Raw genomic sequence first — 14,916 nt, 5'->3', positions numbered from 1 at the left:
AAATAATGCTGCTATAATCCTCTGTGTTTTGGCCTTTAAGTGAATGTTACATTTTATTTCTATGAGACAAAGCCTGAAGAGCTCAATTACTGTGCTATACAGTGGGCATTTGCTTATTTCATATTCTAGGAACCTGTAAAAATATTTTCAGAAGTGGCTTTCCGATTTGACATTTCTGCCAGCATCCATTTTCTCTGTTTCCTGATACCATTTAGTATGGTCATTATTGTATTATGTGAAGTAATTCTCATACATGTTTTATGATGTCATTTAAGTTTTAATATGTATTTATTGGATGACTGATGATGTTTTTCATGTGTTTATTTTTCACAAGATGTATTTTGCTGGTTTCTAATTGATGTTCTTTTAAATATTAGGTTTTGAGAATTTTATGTAGAATCTAGATTTGAGGCATTCTTAAGGTATAGGATTTGCAAATATTATATCCTTGACTATGGGTACACTTCATCATCATTATTATAATCATCATCATCACCATCATCACTATTACGATTACTACTATTAATTTTTAACATGCATGCTTAGTCTTGGGGCTTGAACTAAGGGTCCCTGAGATTTGTGGCAATTTGTTAACAATTTACCATTTCAGTCATGCCTCACTTCTGGCTTTTTGCTGATTAATCAGAGATAAGGATCTCAGGGACTTTATATTGTGGGTACTGGCTTCAAACAGCAATACTCAAATCACAGCCTCCCAAGTAGCTAGGATGAGATAGATGAGCCACCTGCTCCCAACTTCTATTCCCTACTTGTATATGAGCTTTCACCGACCAATTTTTTTACACTTTTATTGAGTTCTAATATATCGTTTTCCTTGCCTATTATTTTAATGCCAAATTTAAGAATGCTTCATGTCCAAAATTGTCAAGACATCTTCCTTTGCTTTACATTTACATCACTCTTTTTGTTTTATATGGCACATTTTATAAAATTATATTGGATTTAATGTGCACAAAATAATTAAAACAACTGAAGTCTGCATAAAGTACCTGTGAAATATTAATGTCCTACTTGTCTGTCATACTATAAATATTTAAGAATCTGGAAAAAAGTATTCAAGGGATTTCTCTGTGTTTTTCTATAACAACATAAAGGTCTATCATAACCTCAATAATATTTAATGATATCTAGAAAACAGACGCCAATATTGAATGTTTATATTGAAAAATAGTGTGGGTCCAAGCTTGAGATGAAAAATACCTTGCTAATTAGAAGGCAGATATTTAGAAGACTGATATCAGAGCCAGTTCTGAAAAAAAATGTGAGAAACTACAAAAACAAAGAAAGCTAGATATAGTGTAATTTCCCTGTTATCTCACGTTTGTGGAAGCCATAGGTAAGAGATTATTTCTCAAAGGATGCTTGGTCAAAAACTAAGACCTCATCTGAAAAATAATCTAAAGTGGTCAGAACCTTAGCAACTTCAAGCATGAATAGTGCCAAAGGAAATAAAAGAAGAAAACAGAAAAGGAACCGAAAGAATAGAAAAAGAAATCTGTTTCTTCTTCATTCTTGTAGTTTTATGTCTTTGGATACGAGGATTGAGAGTATATTTTTTTTTATTTTTTTTAGGATTCAGGCCTCTCCAATATGAAAGCATTTATTTCAAGTAATTATTTTATTATTACTATTTATTAACTTATTTTAAGGCCTTCTTAGAGATTCAACCCATTTTATATATATGTCTTTATATATATGTCTATTCCTACAACTGAGCTGCACCCCAGCTTTCTTGTATAGTTTTGAAAATTGTTGATGAATTCTTCAATATATAGCTACTATAATTTTCATCTTATCTTTTCTCTCCCACTATTCCCACTACATATTTTAGTTTATGAGGTGAAAACTTTCCCCAATTTTATCTTCTAAACATAGAATTTTGCTTTTGAGATTACAGGGAAGTGCATTATTTTCATGACATCTATTAAAATTATATACAGAGATATGTATTTCTCATGTATGATTGATTCTTAGAGTTCATGGCAATAAGCAATATTTTATATGGTCATATGCACATAAATATTGAGCCATTGTGATCTTCTCCAAAGAATAGCTTCCCTTGGTCTTGCCATGTAAATGCTTAGATTACTGTTAGTTAATCATGTCCAAATGTAATTAGTTGTCTTTTACAATTATTGGATTAAATTGTACATTTATGGACATATTCTAGATATTAGAAATGAGGAAACCCATGCAACATATATTTAAATGTATGTGGCTTATTTCACTTAATATCATTTTTCCCAGTCTTTCTATTTCCGCAGGAATGGGGAAAAGCCATTCTTTCCAATGGAAGCACAGAATTCCATCAATACAACAGAATTGAGGATCCGGAAATGAAGCCACTCCTATAGGCACAAAATCTTTGATAAGGGACCCAGAAACACAGGATGGAAGAAAGACAGCTTCTTCAAAATTTGTGCTGGTAGAATTGGCTGTACACAGAAAACAGAAGTTAGATCTTTATATATCCCTCTACATTAGAATCGATTCCAAATGGATGGAAGACCTTAATGTAAGACCAAATACCTTGAGAATGTTACAGGAAGGGCTAGGAGAAAGATGAGGGCTCCTTGGCACAGGTCAAACTTCCAAAAATCAGAAACCAAAACGAATCAATGTAAGTCTGGGTAAATGAGATTAGGTCAAACCAAATCAATCATTTATCAGACTCAAAAGCCATGGAGAATAAAGATAGCACAGATTTATTAGGGAGAAAAACTACAGATGAGAGCCTCAGCCAATGGTAAATCCTTACTCCCTTTTCTAACTAGGTCATTTATAGTGGCATGAATATAAGTGTTTTCTGGTGGGGATTAGAAAGAAAACAACTAAAGCTAAGACATAGCATGTGAAGTGAGTTATAGCTGGAGGAAAGTAAGGATTAAGGCGGGGTGGGGGGTCTAGTTCAATGCTTTGGCTTGGTACCAGCTAAGTAAGGTATACCTGCACAAGGGAAGGTCGGGGGGTTAAAGCAGGAGGGATTATTAACAAAAGCTCTGGTCTGAAGCTTCAAAATTAGGATCCTTGTCTATGTGAACCAAACAACCTCTAACATGAGGTTCTTTTTAAATTAACAAGCACGATTTTAGATTTTTGCCGAGTGGGATGGTGCATAGCCACAGGCAATGTCTGTTAGGACAGGTAATCTAATCTACTCTTTCACAAGTTACCCAGTAGCCAGGTTTCAACACAATGACTACAATGAGATTACAAATGAGACTATGATTTTCCCTCTCCTAAATCAAAGTTCTGTCTAATGATTTCTGTCTTCCAGATGTTTACACAACCTTTCTCATGATTTTTTCTACTATTTTGTCCTCATTATTGATGTACATAATACATTTCTATTGTTGTGTTGTGCATATATGCCATTTGTAGGGCTTGAACTCAATGTTTAGTGGTCTCCCTTGAATTTTTTACTCATGGCTGATGACATTCTACTCCTTGAGCCACATCACCTTCTCCTTCTTGCTGGATAATTGGAGACAACTTTTCACATTTTTGTCTGTTTAAACTGACATTGAATCAAAATATTCAGGATTTAGAGGCCTGAGTTTCTAGGACTTTACACATGAACATCTAACACCAAGCTTTACTTTACTGTTATTTTAATTATGTGGTAGAAGAAAGTGGAAGTATATTTAGGTTATGTGTGCATTTTTCAAATATGTTTGAATCAACTTGATATAAAGTAACTGTTATCAATTTTAACTGTTAAATTAATGAATATTACCCATTCCCAAAGAAATATAATTGAAAACAAAAGGCACAATTGTTTTCCTAAAACAAGTAATGGAACCATGAATTACTTCGACTTTAAAATGCATGTTTTATATAATTTTAATTAGCAGACTTCCATGAATAAAATAAATATATTAATTGTCTACCACAAGAAGCAAAGTGATTATAGTTAAGAATAGGTATTTCATCACCGCCAAAAGATAAGGTTTTGAGTAGTCTCACTAAAAAGAAATGTTACATTCAGAAACTAAGGGATATGATATAGCTTGATCATTACACAACATATAAATGTATGGGATTACAACTCAATATTTCATAAATGTGTAAAAAATAATTATGTAGCTAGTGCCAGTGGTTCCTTCTTGTAATCCTTGCTACTAAGGAGTCTGAGAGCTGAGAATCATGGTTCAAGTCAGCCTAGGCAGGAAAGTCAGTGAGACTCCCCAATGAGCCACCAGAAAATTGGCAGTGGATCAAGTGGTAGAGCACTAGCTTTGAGCTGAAGAGCTGAGGGAGAGCTTCCAGGCCCGCATTTCAAGCCCTCATGAGTGATAAACATTAAAGATAAACAGACAAATAAACAAATATTTTGACGTAAATGTTAAAATATATATTCTAATTTTTTTAAATCCTTACCTGACATACTAGCTTATATAAATATAGAGGCATGTTTTCTCATTTTAGTTGTCATTAAATCAACTGAGTAAATGACACATTTCTCACATAATTCATATTTATATGTTTATATGCTTATATGCCAGAAGTATAATTAATTGATAAGTGATAGGCAGTGCTGTTTTATGTACATCATACATGTGTACAAAGCCGGTGGCAACTTTTTCTTATTTTCAGAAACCATGATATGTTGTGGCCCTGTAGTTGCATCAGGAAAAGACTGTAATTCATTTAGTTTACTATACAAAATCTACTGTAACAAATTTCTACAAGTTACGTGGCCTATATAATCCATATTTATCATTTTACAGTTCTCAAGGACAGAAATCTAAAAGATGTCTCACTAGATTTAAATTGAGCCACCAACAGAGCTGAAATATTTTCAGATGATTCTAGTGGAAAAGACTTTTACTTCCTGTTCTGCTTTCAAGAAACTTCAGAATCTGTGATGTTGTCTTGTCCTTTATCTTCTAATTTAGCATTTTTACATCTTTCTGATTGTTCTTACCTAATAATGTCCCTTTCCAAGTACAGCTGGAACTGTTAAATACCCATTTGAGTATACTTCCCTATCTGATAATTATTCAAATTTGTGTTCCTTGGGTAATAAAAGGTCATTTTTTTACAAACATGTATATATATATATATATATATATATATATATATATATATATACACACACATATACTGCAAATCTACATTTGAGGGATTAGATATTTGGGGATGATAGATATGTTGGGAAGGTATTTTGTTGCCTACAACAATGAGTTTGTAGCAATCTTTCTACTATAACCTGTTATTCTTTCATTCAATTTGAACAACATATTTCTTCAGTGAAATATAACTAGAAAAAAAATTAGTCCCTGAAAGCAATTAATCCTGATTTAAATATTTTTATGTACTAAAAACCCTAAATCCCAGAGAGCAGCTCCTGAAGCAGTTCTGGCACTATCAATTTTTACACATTTTGCTTCAAATCTTCTCTTTTCAAGAGCATTTGGCTGCTATTATTTTGGAATTATGGTTAATATTTATTTGACTGCTATTTTTAAAGTATGCACCACCCAATCCTGGTTCTCTTTTTGTAACGTTTTTGTGTCTAATCTATTTCTGAAAGAAACACAGCTATTTAAATGACCTGAACTACTTATTGAAGAATCAGTGTGGAGAGGAAAAGAAGAAAAAAGATGTCTCTGTGTGTATGTTATGTTAAAAATGTACCTATAGAACTAGAAGTCAAGCAGTACTAAGGTGGAATGAACATTACTTGTTAACTATTTCCTGATTACTGGATTCACTTGAAAAAGAATACTTTTATTTTTTGTGAACATACTGTATAGAGGTGTTACAATTACTTGGGCAAGATAATGAGTACATTTCTTATCAAGCATTGCTGCCTCCTCCTTTGTTTACCCTTCACAAAAAATTAAAATTAAAATTTAAAAAAATAAAATAAACAGACAACTAAAAAAAATATGACACAGATAAGTCACTTTAAATGAAGAATTTTGCTAAATGTATTTTCAATGTCTTAATGTGAATTATGTGTAAAGAAATGAGGTTTGATATTAATACACATTAAAGTTTGTCAAGTTTAATTTACAAATATTATTTCAATAAAAGTTTACTACATACAAAAAAAGAAAAAGAATACATTCCTCTGTGTGGAAGCCACTTAGTGGTATATTAAATTATAAATTCAAGGATTACAAAGCTTCTTGATTTCCTGTAGGAGGGACATCCCAATATCTCAAATAAGCTTCACATTAAAGCCAAAATGGTGCTGTCCCAGAGACAATGAGATCAACTTAATAGAGCTATAGCAGATTATCTTCTTTCAAATGGCTATGAAGAGGCTTATTCAGTTTTTAAAAAGGAAGCTGAATTAGATATGAATGAAGAATTAGATGAAAAGTGTGTTGTACTTTTGGAAAAAAATGGACATCTGTTATTATATTACAAAAGAAGGTTATGGAATTAGAATCAAATCTAAATGAAGCAAAAGACGAATTTACGTCAGAAATGAGATCCAAAAGAATGGATTCCCCATCCACCAGAAAAATATACATTGAGTTGTCACAGGAGTCCAGTCACTCGAGTCATTTTCCATCCTGTGTTCAGTGTCATGGTCTCTGCTTCAGAGGATGGTACAATTATGGTGTGGGATTATGAGACTGGAGATTCTGAACGAACTCTTAAGGGACATACAGATTCTTTAAAGGATATTTCCTTTGACCACAGTGGCAAGATACTGGCTTCCTGTTCTGCAGATATGACCATTAAACTTTGCGATTTTCAAGGCTTTGAATGCATCAGAACCATGCATGGCCGTGACCACAATGTCTTTTCAGTAGCCATCATGCCTAATGAAGATCATATAGTGTCTGCTTCACGGGATAAAATGTGGGAAGTGCAAACTGGCTACTGTGTGAAGACATTTACAGGACACAGAGAATGGGTAGGTATGGTACGGCCAAATAAGGATGGCACTCTGATAGACAGCTGTTCCAATGACCAGACTGGTCGTGTGTGGGTCTTAGCAACAAAGGAGTGCAAAGCAGAGTTCCGAGAACATGAGCATGTGGTGAAATGCATTTCCTGGGCTCCAGAAAGTTCATATTCTTCCATCTCTGAAGCAACAGGATCTGAGACTAAAAAAAGTGGCAATCCCGGGCCATTCATGGAATCTGGATCCAGAGACAAAACTATTAAGATGTGGGATGTCAGTATTGGCATGTGACTTATGATTCTTGTGGGTCATGATAACTGGATACGTGGAGTTCTGTTCCATTCTGGGGAGAAATTTATTTTGATTTGTGCTGATGACAAGACAATGCGCATCAACACTGTTACCTCCTTGGATTTCCACAAGATGGCCTTCTATGTGGTGACTGGCAGTATAGATCAAATAGTAAAGGTGTGGGAGTGCCATTGGTTCTCATTTGGCCCCTCCTCCCTTTTCCCCCTGGATGCACTCTGATGATACCATGGTCCCCCACTGAGCTCTGTTTAAATAAATATTGTCCTTTCATGTAAAAAATGTACCTATAACTAGTTATCTTAAAATAATATATTTGTAATTATGCTTAGATTCTGACAAAATTTAGCCTCTCAACAAGCAATGTTAATGCAGTCTAATTTCATGCCTGCCGTAAGCACACAACAAATTAGTATTTCTTTAAAAATTATTTTTAAAAACTTTAAAAAATTACTATTTATTTAAAAAAACTTTTTTAAAAATTAGCCAAGGCAAGTGGTTTATTAGATATTTAGAGTATGTTCAGACACTATGATGGAAGCTAGACAGGAAAAAATAATCATGATTTTATTCTTCCTCTAGACACTCTGATTTACTTCACCTATTTCTGAAAGAATGAAATTCTTGCTTTGAAGACTTTAGCTTGATATTTGCAATGTGTCATTCTTCCTTTATTAATTGGAGAATTTGGAGAAAGATGAGAATTCACACTAGAAAAAAGAGAAGAGGAAAAGAGAAATCTAGATATTTTATTCTTCCTCATCTCCATCACAAGGTCTGGATAATCATTGGGGATATTAGATACAGTGCTCTAGAGTAGAAAAAATAATCCCACAAGTGATCAAATGGTGAATGCTTATTTATAAAAAAGTGTAATAGCCTTATACAGGAAACGTTATCTATTTTTTAGTTCTTGTTTAATATTTGTTAAATTCTGGTCTGCTATATTCAACTATCGGTATACAAGGATGGGAAGAAACACATATCTTAATATCATATTCTAATATTAGCTTAGTTCTTGCTGTGTTATATGTATGTGGCTGTATTTGAGTTTTGCCTCAATTTCACGCTATATTCTTCCAGTATTTAAGTTGAAAGAAGACTCCGTCTGGAGACATCTATTTTATAGCTAAGGGAAAACAAGTCAGCTGTTAGACACAAACAATGAGATAGAATTCTTCTCCTAGAAATAGTCTTTTACCCCTTCTGGCTCATTTTTGTAAGCTGAAGTAAGTCACATGACCCATCTTGACATTGCAGAGTAGAGGTAAATCTCACCTACAGGGAGCTGATGCAGGACATAGTGTAATATGCCAAGATATGCATCACTTGAGATAAAGATAAACATGAAGAGAACTTTAATATGATCAATCATACTTGCCATCACATGTCTCTGAAGGAAGGAAGGTATTATGTACCTTTGTGTCTGAAACTACTGAGATCTTCAAATGATGTCTTTTATGCTTGGATGTTACAGGAATTAGAGAAAATTTTGATACTTAGAGAGCATAAAATCTCAGAGAAAGCTGGAGTAATCATTTCAATACTAAATTTTGTTCTGCTAGGAAAAGAAACCATTTTATAGACAATCCTTTATTCTTTCTTACCTAGTATCTCTTTTTTTTCAGAAATAGATTTTGTTAATATATGTAACTATCCACCAGAATAAATGCCTTCATTTATCTGCATCTGATGCAGATAGCATAATCAATTAGATATAAATGGAAGTTCATCAGTAGCACTTTTTAAAAATGTAAAAGTGTGGACAGAAGCCAATATACATATTTTTCCACCTTCACCTTCCACATCCTCCTTCTTCGTTCCTAGAAAACACACCCAATCAATAAAAAGGCTTAGATATTTGGCTCTTGACCTTGAAAGTGGAAGCAGAATGTTATGGATGTCAGAGATGAATGTTAATATCACATGGAACAGCCCTAAGAGTCCCACAGATCTTAACACTGTACTTCCTTAGTGATGTGATAGGAAAGTAAGCCTTACTGGACTTAGTATGTTTTTCCATTTCTTTTCTACCACCTGCCCCAAATTATAATACATAGTAATGGAATGAAAAAGTAATGACATCTTAAGAAAGTCATTTAGGGCTCTGGGAATATGGCTTCATGTTACATTGATTGCCTAGCATGCATGACACCCTGGGTTCAATTCCTCAACACCAAATTAACAGAAAAAGAAACACTGGAAGTGGTGCTGTGGCCCAAGTGGTAGAGTGCTAGACTTGAGCAAAGAAAAAAATAGCTCAGGAACATTTCTCTGGCCCTGAGTTCAAGCCCCAGGACTGTCAAAAAAAGTCATTTAGGTAGTAATTGCAATATAAAGAACCCATATTTAGAATATATAATTACTCTTTCCATAATGATACCTGACAAGAACCCATAATTCATCTACTTTACTATAATAGAATAATGTGTTGAAAAAAAAATGTTTAGCTGATAGGTCACGACAATTATTGCCAGGAATGTGCTTAGACATCAGGTGAAGTTTATTCCTGTAAATTCAAAGCATCCAGGCTTTTTGTCGTCACTTGTATTCAAAATGAGAAAGGTAGTCTAAGTAAGATTTGGAAATCTTTTCGGTAAGTCATGGCACAAAAAAGCCAGAGGCAATTAATATTAGCTTTATAATAAACTTCATCTAGATTTTCATGATTTAAAACAGAAATCTTGATACAGTTGATGTCACTTGGCTTTCTTACTATCTCAGTTCAAATCCAACCAAGGCAAGAGAATCTGTCAAATTCTTGTCTGTAATTAAACATCAAAAGAGCCAGAAGTGGAGAATTGGCTCAGGAAGTAGAGTACTGGTTTTGGGAGCAGTTGGACAGGGAAGACAGTATTGTTCAGGGGCATGGTCCAGCCTCTGAGTTCAAGCCCCAGAATCAGCACAAACTAAACAAACAAGCAACCATGCAAAAAAAAAAAAACCCGCATATATTTCTTTGATACCATCCTTAAAGTATTGTAAACAGTTTAATTCTGTGGAAACCCATACTGTTTTTCCTGATAAATGGATTTTTTTAATTGTGAAAATACCTTACAGAGGGGTTACAATTACATGGGAAAGATATTGAGTACATTTCTTATCAAGCATTATTTCCTTCTCCTTTGTTTCCCCTTCCATACCTTCCCTTGTCCCACCCCCAACCCACCACTCAAAAGTTGTAAAGTTTATTTTTGACATAACGACTTGTATATCTTATTGTTGCAATTGGTCCACCTGTATCCTTATTTAAAAGATATGTTATTTCCTTTCCCCTCCAAAAATTATACCAACACCAAATACAGTGAAAACAGGGGTTATTCCGTGGTGAAGGGACATACAAAGCAACAAAGAAATCAACTTATAAATATGTTCGAAACAATCATAAGAAAAACCATTTGAATCCTTATCTTGGGGTTCATTTCTCCTAACATCAACATTTCTGAACATTTCTGCTTGTATCAGACATATATTAATTATTGCAAATAAGGGAAACCATGGGACCTATGTTTCTCTGGGCCTGGCTAACTACACTTAATATGATTTTTTCCAAATCTTTCCATTTTCTCATAAATTGGGCAATATCATTCTTTCTGATGGAGGCATAGAATTCCATTGTGTATATATAACAAATTTTCTTTTTATTTTTTTGAGTCCCGTCGTGCTGACCCTCAGCATTTCAGCTCAATGCTAGCACGATACCACTTGAACCATAGCACCACTTCTGGCTTTTTTTTCTGCTTATGTGGTGCTGGGGAATCGAACCCAGGGCCTCATGCATGCAAGGCAAGTGCCCTACCACTGAGCCACCTTCTCAGCCCCTATATACAACATTTTCTTGATACATTCATCTACTGAAGGGTATCTGGGTTGGTTTCATATCTTAGCTATGGTAAATAATGCTGCAATAAGCAAAGTTGTTCTGGTAGCTTTAGTATAATCTTGTTTGTGATCATTTGGGTAAGTTCCCAAAAGTGCGATTGCTGGGTCAGAGGGGAGCTTTATGTGGAGTCTTTTGAGGAACCTCCATCCTAATTTCCAAAGTTGAACAAGTTTATACTCTCACCAACAATGCAGTATGGTTCCCTTCTGTCCACATCCCCTCTAGCATCTGTTGTTATTAGAGTTCTTGATTTTAGCCATTATGGTCAGGGGTGGGTGCTTCAACTCTGGGCTTGGGCACTGTCCCTCTGCAATTCAGCTAAAGGATACCACTCTACCAGGTGAGTCATAGCACTACTTGCAGTTTTCTGATGATTAATTGGAGATAAGTGCCTCAGAAAAGTTCTTACTCAAGCTGGATTTGAACTGCAATCCTCAGATCACAGCAACCTGAGTAGCTAAAATTATAGGAATGAGTCACCGGCACCTGGCTTAAGATCACATCTCTAACAATGTGCATTCAGGACATGTAATGTGTATGTTCATCTAACTTTATATTAATTCTAAAGTTAAAAATCTGAGCTACAGCTTAGACTTCATACTCACAAAAATATTTCTAGTTTAAACGTTGATACTTCTGGAAAAATAAAACCTAAGAATGTAAAGGAGTCTGGGAAGTTCAGTTTGCATCCAGCCTGGACTGAACAGTTTTTGAGACACTACCTATAATTAACCAGACAAAAGCTGGATTGGAAGAATAGCTCAAGTGATGGAATACCAGTCATGAGCAAGAGTGCTGAATAAGAGCTTGAGTCTTTTGCATACATACATACAAACATACACATACACACAGTCAATTATATGTGCACCTACACAAATTAAACAACTCTCAGAATGTGTAGAAAAGTTACAAAACAATAGAAACTATGTCCTGAGTAAGACTAGAATCAAGTAATAACTTTTAATGTTAGCAAGTCCTAAAGTGAACTTTCTTCAAAAAAGTTTGAGAATTTACATAGTTAGGGACGAGAAATTGTAAGAGAATCTAGTAATTATTATTAAAGGGATCAAATCCATGGAGGAATGAATCAGAGACCCTTGCAGGTAAATCTGAAAATGTTCATATCTTGTGTCAAATGTTAGAACATTTTTGCAAATAGTACATACACAGTCTAAGCAGTCAGTCTATTGGATAAGATCATTGGAGAAGTTCAGATTTGCTAGTCTGTATCTACATTAAATAAACCAACAAACTATGGCAGGGTAATGTGATACAAACCTGGAATTCTAGCACTCAGATATAGACAGGGGATTAGAGACTAGAATTACGTAGTGATACCTTCCCTGAAACAGGTAGTATAATTTTGTCTCAATAAAACAAACCAAACAAGAAAGGAATACACTGTTGGAAATTTGGGCTAATTTTGTCATTATGTTTAGAGAAGTCAAGTTTACTATTTAAATGCAACTCATGCATAGTCCTCAGTTGTGTTTAAAATACTGTCTTCATTACAGAATATAACTAGATGCAAAATGGCTCATGATTCCCATCCAAGAATTTGAGAAAGTAAGTAAGCATCATTCTATTGGATGCCAAAGAAATGATGAAAGATTACAAAAGCTTAAGCCTGGAGGAATAGCAAAGTTTGTCTAATATAGGACTTTGTAGACCTTGTTAAATTAGAATTTAGATTTAAAATAATATTTTGGTTTGTTTGTAATTTCACATTCTATAGGATACTACAAAATTCTTCTTACATAGAGGTTTGAATTGACAAATTCACAAATGATTCTGGCATTCTATTTGCCTAGAATATTCTTTCAAGAGAGTTGCAATTAGAACTTAGTAATCAGATAATTCCATCAGTTCATATATAAAATGGCAATGTGAATAATCTAGACAGAGTTGCCAACAAATGGATGATATCAATTTATAAATTTAGAAAAAACAATTATTTGAGGATTTAGTGAAACATGGGATGAAGAGAGAAATTGAGTGATATCTTGGTTCTTCTATTTATTCATAACACAGGAAGCAATTTCCTTAATTGTGTGCCTCTGTGTAAATCAGAAAAAATGCTAGGATTGGGGTTTGTTTTTATTTGGTTTTTGTTTTATTGGTTTGTCCTAGCGCTTGAACTCTGGGCCTGGACACTCTCTCTGAGCCTGTTTTTTACTCAAGGCTCATGCCCTACCACTTCAACCTCAGTGCCACTTGTATCTGGCTTTCTCTGAGAATATTATTAGAGATAAGAATCAAAGGAAACTTCCTGTCTGGGTAAGGTAAACTTGAAATGTAATCTTCCGATCTTAGCATCCTGAGTATCTATGATAATTAAAAAAGTGTAAGTATAAATAATATTTGCAAGTGTTCTGATCTCAAGAATACTACTGGTGGAGAAATGTTGCATCCCAGTGTATTGTGATATTTTTTCCTAGAACAAGAAGGGCATCACATTAACAGAGGCATAGAATTTTTCCAAATAGACATAAGCTATTCATGATATGAATTAAGGGAATTTTAAGGTGCACCTTACAAGTTGGAAACTGTTGGGCTAGGACGACTTTATGGTATAAATCTTGGGATTGATGGTCATAGAAATAAGAGCCTACCCCTGTTTTCACTGTATTTGGTGTTGGTATAATTTTTGGAGGGGAAAGGAAATAACATATCGTTTACATAAAGACACAGGTGGACCAATTGCAACAATGAGATATACAAAGTCGTTATGTCAAAAAATGAACTTTACAACTTTTGGGTGGGGGTTACGGGGTGGGACAAGGAAAGGGATGAGAAAGGGAAACAAAGGAGAAGGAAATAATGTTTGATAAGAAATGTACTCAATATTTTTCCCAAGTAAGTGTAACCCCTCTTTATGGTATTTTCACAATTAAAAATTTCAATTGATCAGAAATAAACAGTATAGTTTTCCATAGAATTAAACTGTTTTCAGTTTTAGTATGAGAAAGGACTAAATTTATTCTTTTTTCAAAATATTGGCAAGTATATTGTGAAAATATTGTCTAGTTTGACAATATTCAAGTTGATGAGCCTCTGATGAAGGTGTAATTCAAATAAAATGCCAAATAGTATTGATTTTTAAAAAGTTACCACTTAAAGAATAATATTTACTATAACCATATAGTGAAATTATATTTTATGCAGCTTATTTTTTCAATTTGATCGTCAAAGTGATGTACAGTGGGGTTACAGTAACTGTAAGGTAGTTAATACATAACTTTTCAAACTTGTGACCCCTCCCTCATTTTGATCAGTTTTCTTTCACCTCAATACTTCTCACAAGTTGTTATGTACATTTCCCATATATTGTCATGTAAGCATTGCTATTGCATTGGTTTTCTCTTTGTCCTTTGTCTCACCATTTTGTTTTTCCTCTTCCCACCCCTAATTATGGTAAATGTATACACAAAATACAGGGTACCAAAATCAAGTACAACAGGGGATAAACCATAGGGGGAAACCCCCCCAAAATAGAAATCACATACTACATTAAAAACAACAACTGCAAATACAAATCTGTTTTTCCATATCTTGGAGTTCATTTTGCTCAGCATCAGCTGATATGGTCAAATATATGCATAAAAAAGCCACTGAAAAAGAATAGCTGCATGGTCACTATATCATGAAAACAACATGTTAACTGTTTTTGATGGTGAAGGTGGAATTAGGATTGGTGAATTCAAGATTCTGATAAAGGAATTTCAAAAAGATTTTACAATTATGACAGGTAAGTTTCAATTGTTCAAAATATTTAACAACTTAGACTATAAAGAAAACTTAAAATTGCCTGGGAAAATAGGCTTTCATGCAAAGA

The 14,916-nt window shown here is 34.1% G+C and overlaps 1 pseudogene; it reads left to right on the top strand.

Moving 5' to 3' along the window:
* The first annotated feature begins 6,217 nt into the window (after positions 1 to 6,217).
* On the top strand, positions 6,218 to 7,420 carry LOC122116234 (annotated as a pseudogene).
* Positions 7,421 to 14,916: the final 7,496 nt, after the last annotated feature.

The sequence above is a fragment of the Dipodomys spectabilis genome, unplaced genomic scaffold (genome assembly GCF_019054845.1).
Source record: "Dipodomys spectabilis isolate Male_0828 unplaced genomic scaffold, ASM1905484v1 ptg000129l, whole genome shotgun sequence".
Taxonomy (NCBI): Eukaryota; Metazoa; Chordata; class Mammalia; order Rodentia; family Heteromyidae; genus Dipodomys; species Dipodomys spectabilis.
This window is presented reverse-complemented; position numbering and strand designations above follow the sequence as displayed.